Source organism: Talpa occidentalis, unplaced genomic scaffold, assembly GCF_014898055.3.
Source record: "Talpa occidentalis isolate TD23 unplaced genomic scaffold, MPIMG_talOcc4v2.1 talOcc4.15, whole genome shotgun sequence".
Taxonomy (NCBI): Eukaryota; Metazoa; Chordata; class Mammalia; order Eulipotyphla; family Talpidae; genus Talpa; species Talpa occidentalis.
The window spans coordinates 17061703-17069708 of NW_023601543.1; positions in this window are offsets into that span (position 1 = coordinate 17061703).

An 8006-nucleotide genomic window follows, 5' to 3' on the forward strand; every position below is an offset into this window, starting at 1 on the left:
AAGTTTGAAAACTGACTATAAAAGTTCTAGTCAGGTGAGTCCCTTTGAAAGTAGATGTAAGAGTAGACTGGTAAATTCCTCTTTTTCCTAACCAGTAAAAAAAGGAGTGAGAACAGGCAAAAATAGTGATGCTAAATATCCAAATAATTACATGCACGGAAAGACAAAACTAACTTCATTTTAGACAATTTCTTGTCCATGATGTTAATCAAGTAGTTTTCTGCATACACTGGGAGAAATTATTTTTCCCTTGATTTAAGCGCTAATGGTGGAGAGAAAGTACATGCAGGGAAATACAAAGAATGAGTTTTTCCAAATAGCTTGAGAATAAGTAATATATTAGTATTCAAGTTTCATTTCCAATTCCTTAGTTGCTTTTCTTTTACAAATTTAGAGGAAAGAAAATCAAAAGTTCTTTTTAAATTCTCTGGTAACACTTAATTTCTTCTGAATAATTTACCTGCCAGTAGTTATTTGTTATATAATAATTCAAAAAAATGCTAGTAATGCCAAAATCTTTTTTTTTAAGAGTGTCCCTAGGATATGTTAGATGTTTAAAATAAATTGAGGACTTTTAGGACATTAAACAATATACTCAGTTGTTATTGATCAATGGTGGCAATCAACCCGCCCCCCCAAGAAAACAGATAAATATCATTTAAAAGTTGCATGTAATGTAGATTCACACAGTCTCTAATTGAAACTATGGGGGAAGTGAAAAAAAAAAACTATAGAAATTTCTTTTCAGAATTATACCATTTTTTCATGGGTTACATAAATATTACTAGATGAGTAGTTTTAACACTTTTTAGTTAACAGGATATACCCAAATGGTCATAATTTTGTTGATCTTCTTAATGTTAGCCCATTTCTTCTTTTGTCTTCAGAGGAAAACATAGAATTCTACATATTACCATTTGATAATGAATTAGATCATGTGTCTTAAAGTGGAGCTGTGCACTATATCAGAATCATTTATGCTTGTAAGAAAAATATGTAGTCTGGCCCCATCCCTGATGTTCCTTGCCTATGAAATTCCTTCTGAAGTTTAAGAGCCACTGTTTGCCATAATTTTTAAAGATTTATTTTTATTTATTTATGCATATAAGATCTGGGATGTAGGCCAGAGGTACGGGGGGAGGGAGGTAAGAGGATTCACCAGAGACAGAGTGGGGAGCAAAATAGGCAGATCTACTGAAATACATTGCTGAGGGGAGAGTGGGTGAGACAGGAAAGATCTGCTGCTCCATATGTGGGTTAGCTTTCTGGCTGAGAATCGAACTCAGATTGTTGTGGTGATAGCACTGAGACTTAACTCCCTATGCCACATATTTTTTTTTTGATTGGAATTTTATTTTTATTTTATACATTTTTACATCATTTTTCATTTTTGCACAATGTATGCTTTTTCATCTTGGTTATAGTCCCCATACAATTCCCATCCCCCTTGTATTGATCCTACTCCCTCCTCCCTGCCCTGTAGTGTGTCTGTGGTTTATAGTTGCTTGTTGATTTTGAATTTTACTTTATTATAATTATGTTTTTTTCCTGGTCCCTTATTTAGGTTTTCTAAATTCCTGCTATGAGGAGACCATCTGGTATTTTTCTTTTTCTTTCTGGCTTATTTTGCTGAGCATGATCCCTTCCAGCTCCATCCATGTTGCTGCAAATTGCATGAGTTTATTTTTTTGATTGCTGAGTAATATTCCTTGTGTATATGTACCACATCTTCTTGATCCAGTCATCTATTTTTGGGCATTTGGTTGTTTCCATAGCTTAGCTATTGTAAATAGTGCTGCTATAAACATAAGGGTGCAGGTGCCCTTTTGAATTAATGTTTCTGTGTCCTTTGGGTAAATACCTAGGGGTGGAATTGCTGGATCATATGGAAGCTCCATCTTTAGCAGGTTGATGGAGCTTTCCATAGTGGTTGGACCAGTTTGCACTGCCACCAGCAGTGCAGAAGAGTTCCTTTTTCTCCACATCCTCGCCAACATTTGTTGTTGCTAGTTTGTTTTTTTTTTTTTAATATGTGCTATTCTCACTGGTGTAAGGTGGTAACTCATTGTAGTTTTGATTTGCTTTTCCCTGATTACAAGTGATGTTGAACATTTTTTCATATACCTGTTGGCCATTTGCATTTCCTCCTTGGAGAAAGTTCTTTTTAGCTCTTCTGCCCATTTTTTGACTGGATTATTTACATTGTTTTTGTTGAGTCTCATCAGCTCTTGGTAGATTTTTGTGATCAGTCCTTTATCATTAGTGTTGTGTGCAAAAATGTTCTCCCAGTCGGTGGGGTTTCTCTTTGTTTTGGTTACTGTCTCTTTTGCTGTACAGAAGCTCTTTAATTTGATTTAGTCCCAGCTGTTTATCTTTGCCTTCACTATCACTGCTTTGGGTGATGTGTCTTTAAAGATGTTACTGAGGTGTATGTCATGTAGTGTTTTGCCTGTATTTCCTTCTATGTATTTTATGGTTTCAGTTCTTATGTCTAGTTCTGCATGGTGTGAGGTAGTAGTCAAGCTTCATTCTTTTGCATGTAGCAACCCAGTTTTCCCAGCACCATTTATTGAACAAACTTTCTTTGCTCCATTGCATTTTCTTTGCTCCTTTGTCAAAGATTAGTTGACTGTAAATCTGTGGCTTTATTTCTGGATTTTCTATTTGGTTCCATTGGTCCATGTGCCTGTTCTTGTTCCAATGCCATGTAGTTTTGATTATTATGGGTTTGTAGTATATTTTGAAGTCTGAGCGTGTGATACCTCCATTCCCTTCTTTTTTTTTTTTTTTTTTCAGGAGAGCTTTGTATGCCACATATTTTAAACCAACTCCTATCCAATGCAAAAACAAGCCCTACAATATCACTGGAGAATCTTGACAGCAATACTAGATACGTTTGACATTGTCAGTCTTACAATGTGATGCCTAAAGTTAAACATAATATAAACCATGTGATATGACTGTGTAAAGAATTATCACCCTATTCTTTCTTTAACTAGACTACTAGACAGTAATAAAGTACTCTCTAAACTTGAGAGGCTTTATTGACTGTGCAATTTTTTTTTAATCGAAACAATTGTAGTAACATTTTGTGCTTGTGTGCACAAATACTTCTGGTTTTTTATCATGTAGAAGGCTATGAATTTTGAGGGCCCTTCTCCAATAGATCTTCTTTGAAAACACCCCAATGGGAAGCAAGACTGTACTTCATTACTTCTTGGTGGGGATGTCAGTCCATGCTCCCCAGTGGTATATAGTGATAGATGACATGGAGGTAAGGGTAAAGATGAGGGTGTGCCACATTACTTTCTAATTAAAATTAAATTCCAGCCTCCCTAGTCAGTTTTCTCCCTACTCCATTTTTTTTCTAGTGGAGGGTATGGAGAACCATATTAAAGCCTGACAAAGGTAAAAGTCTAGGATCTCCACTAAAGCTATACTAAACAGGTAAGGATTGGGCTGGTATTTAGCCACACTAAAGCATTTACTGTCTGAAAGTTTTCTCTGGTATTAGTTCATCACTTTCCTGGTCCTTTAAAGATAAGACTTAAGAAGATCTGGGAGCTCTTTTGTGTTGTTTCTCATTCCAATTTTTCAGTTATCATCTTCTGTTTTAAATTTGGTTATATGAGCAAAATTTGAAAACCCCAAGGAACTGGAGCTCACCATCACATCATTTCTTGAGTCCTGATGATCCCAGCCAGTATTCCATCTTTTCTCCAACTTTCAGACTCTTCTTATGTTTGTTTTATAACTAATATTCATTGGTTTCAGGTAAAATTTGCAGGAGGAATGTGGAAAAGTACTATTCCATCTTCTTAGAAGTAGGAAGAAGTTAATCATCTTTTCAAACAGAAGTGTTCCACACATTCATTTGACTGTTATTACCCATACCATATTTAATCATTTTAATATATTGGTGCAAGCATACTTCATTGAGTAATTGACTATTTAGCGTCTACTACAGGATAACTAATAAATAAGACCCCATCAAGGAGTTCAGAATTTAATGAGGAGACAAAGGAACATTGGACTAAAATTGAGTTCCAAGTGTGCAATGGTCTTGCAAAGAGACACAAACATGATAGATAAAATTAGATACTCTTTTACTGTCTTGCTAGAATCTAGATTCATTATTGCCTGTTTTCACCTTAATTATAAGCCTAACAGTCTAGCAACCCTGTTTACAAAGGCTATTATATTAGCTTAACACTATTGAATCAAGGTTACTCTTTGAATTTACTAATTTTAGGAAAATGTTAACAAATCAACAAAATATCTACTAATCTAAAAATTTAGCAGGTGATCAACACCAAAATACTTCAAGTTTGCAATCAGAAGGGCTTACATTTATCATGCAAAAAAAGTGAATGGAATATTTTGAATCAGAAAAACATGTGTATATCTGTGTTCTGATATTTCCTATTCTTGTGATTTCTCAAAAATTAGTGACAGATGTTCCATGACTACATTTGGAATTTGCTCCAGTTCCCTTACATGTAATTAATCTGGTGTGGGAGTTTAAAGCATTGAAAGAACATCAGTGTTCTCTTACTGTTTTTTCCCATGTTTTCACCCTTATCTCACTCCTGACCACATTTATTCAGTGGGACCAAAAATTACAAGGTATTTATTATTACAAAGGTTAGGTGGAAAATATAGTTAAATTGTTATATTTCTGTCTTCTATAACTATTACATCTCTAGCAAAGGGCCTCTCTAGTTTTTATTCTTACAATTAACACACTTATCAAAACCCAGTTTTCTGTCCTCAGCATTTTATAGGTCTCTGCATATTTTGTGCTCAACCTTTCTAACCATATTTTGCAAAATAGTTTGTATTTGTCCTTGATTGCATGTATTTTTTCTATATTTGCACATCTCTGAACAAAAATCTGCACTCATGAGAGATTTCTCAGTGCCAGTTTTCTTTAGATGCCTCTGCTATAATTTTTTTTTTAATCCTCTCATCCCTCTTGACTCCTTTTCTGTCTTAGAGTTTCTGTACTCATATCTGGCCTATGGAAATTCTTTTTTTAACATCATTGTTCATTTTTTTACAATGTTTGCTTGTATGCTTTCTCCTTTTAGGTGTATTCCCCATAAAATTCCCACCAACAATTCACCTGGGAACTATCACCATATTCCCTTGTGCTTTTCTCTCTCCTATTTTGATCCCCTTTCCTCCCCCACCCTTGCAGAATGTTTCTGTTTTATAGCTGCCTGCTAATTTTGTTGTTGATTTTTATCATAGTTATTTTTTCCCTGATCCCTTGTTTGGTTCCTTATATTATTACTATAAGTGAAACCATCTGATATTTTTTCTTTCTCCTTTTGGCTTTTTTCACTGAGCATAATCCCTTCTAGTTCCATCCATGTTGCTGCAAATGGCATGCGTTTTTATCTTTTTGATTGCTGAATAGTATTTCTTTTTTTTTTTTTTTAATAAATTTTATTGTTATATTCCCCATACAATTGCAGCCCCCCCATTCTGACCCAATCCCTCCCCTCCCACCCCCGCCCCCCTAAAAGTGTCTCTGGTTCATAGTTTTTTGTTGATTTTGATTTTCACTTTCTTATAGTTATTCATTTTCCTGGTCCCTTATTTAAGTTTTCTAGATTCCTGCTATGAGTGAGACCATCCGGTATTTCTTTTTCTTTTTGGCTTATTCGCTGAGCATGATCCCTTCCAGCGCCATCCATGTTGCTGCAAATTGCATGTGTTTATCTTTTTGAATGCTGAGTAATATTCCATGGTATATATGTACCACATCTTCTTGATCCAGTCATCTATTTTTGGGCATTTGGTTGTTTCCAAAGCTTAGCTATTGTAAACAGTGCTGCTATAAACATAGGGTGCAGGTGTTCTTTGGAATTGATGTTTCTGTGTCCTTTGGGTAAATACCTAGGAGTGGAATTGCTGGATCATATGGAAGCTCTATGTTTAGTAGTCCAGAAATCTCCATACAGCTTCCACAGTGGTTGGACCAGTTTGCACTCCCACCAACAGTGCAGAAGAGTTCCTTTTCTCCACACCCTCGCCAACATTTGTTGTTGCTAGTTTTTTTAATATGTGCCATTCTCACTGGTGTAAGATGGTATCTCATGGTAGTTTGATTTGCATTTCCCTGATGACAAGTGATGTTGAACATTTTTTCATATGCCTGTTGGCCATTTGCATTTCCTCTTCAGAGAAGTTCTTTAAGCTCTTCTGCCATTTTTTGACTGGATTATTTTCTTGTTGTGTTGAGTCTCATCAGCTCTTTGCAGATTTTTGTGATCAGTCCTTTATCATTAGTGTTGGGTGCAAAAAATGTTCTCCCAGTTGGTGGGGTTCTCTTTGTTTTGTTATTGTCTCTTTTGCTGTGCAAAAGCTCTTTAATTTGATGTAGTCCCAGCTGTTTATCTTTGCCTTCACTATCACTGCTTTGGGTGATTGTCTGTAAAGATGTCTTGATGTGCAAATCACGTAGTGTTTCGCCTATATTTCCTTCTATATATTTTATGGTTTCAGGTTATGTCTAGTTCTTTAATCCATTTTGAGTTGATTTTTGTGTATGGTGTGAGGTGGTGGTCAAGCTTCATTCTTTTGCATGTAGCGACCCAGTTTCCCAGCACCATTTATTGAACAAAACTTTCTTTGCTCCAATGCATAGTCTTTGCTCCTTTGTCAAAGATTAGTTGACCATAGATCTGTGGGTTTATTTCTGGATTTTCATTTCGATTCCATTGGTCTGTATGTCTGTTCTTGTTCCAATACCATGCAGTTTTGATGATTATGGCTTTGTAGTATAGTTTGAAAGTCTGGAGTCTGATTCCATTCCCTTCTTTTTTTTTCAGGAGAGCTTTGGCTATTCGGGGTTTTTGGTGATTCCATATGAATTTCATCAATAATTGTTCTATTTCTTTGAGAAATGACATTGAAATTTTGATTGGAATAGCATTGAATCTGTATATTGCTTTGGTAGGATGGCCATTTTAATAATTTTATTCTTCCAATCCATGAGCAGGGGACGTCTCTCCATTTCTTTGTGTCTTCTTCTATTTCTTTTAACAGTGTTTTATAGTTTTCTTTGTATAGGTCCTTTACCTCTTTTGTTAGATTTATTCCCAAATATTTGATTTTTTTTGTTTCAATAACAAAAGGGATGGTCTTGATTTCTTCTTCTTCAGATTTATTGTTTGTGTTAGGAAGGCTACTGACTTTTGCGTGTTGATTTTGTAACCTGCCACTTTACTGAACTGATTGATGAGTTGAATTAGCTTTTCTGTGGAGTTTTTGGGGTTCTCTATGTATAATATCATATCGTCTGCAAATAGTGATAGTTTGACTTCTTCTTTTCCTATTTGGATTCCTTGGATGTCTTTCTCTTGTCTTATTGCCCTGGCTAGGACTTCCAGTATTATATTGAAAAGCAATGGTGAGAGTGGACATCCTTGTCTTGTTCCAGATCTTAATGGAATTGCTTTCAGCTTTTCACCATTGAGAATGATACTGGCTGTTGGCTTGTCATAATGGCCTTTATGATGTTGAGGTATGTTCCTTGTATCCCCAGAATTTCAAGGGCTTTTATCATGAATGGGTGTTGCACTTTGTCGAAAGCTTTCTCAGCATCTATTGATATTATCATATGGTTTTTATATTTCTTTTTGTTGATGTGTTGGATAACGTTGAATGATTTTCGGATGTTAAAACCATCCTTGTGCCCTGGAAATGACCAACTGGTCGTGGTGAATTATCTTATGGATACATTGTTGGATTCTGATAGCTAAAATTTTATTGAGGATTTTTGCATCAGTGTTCATTAGGGAGATTGGCCTGTAGTTTTCCTTTTTGTGTTGTCCTTGTTCGGTTTTGGTATTAGTGTAATGTTGGCTTCATAAAACGTGTTTGGTATTGTCCCTTCCTTCTCAATTTTTTGGAAGAGTTTGTGAAGGATAGGCACTAATTCGTCTCTGAATGTTTGGTAGAATTCAATTTGTAAATCCATCAGGTCCTGGGCTTTT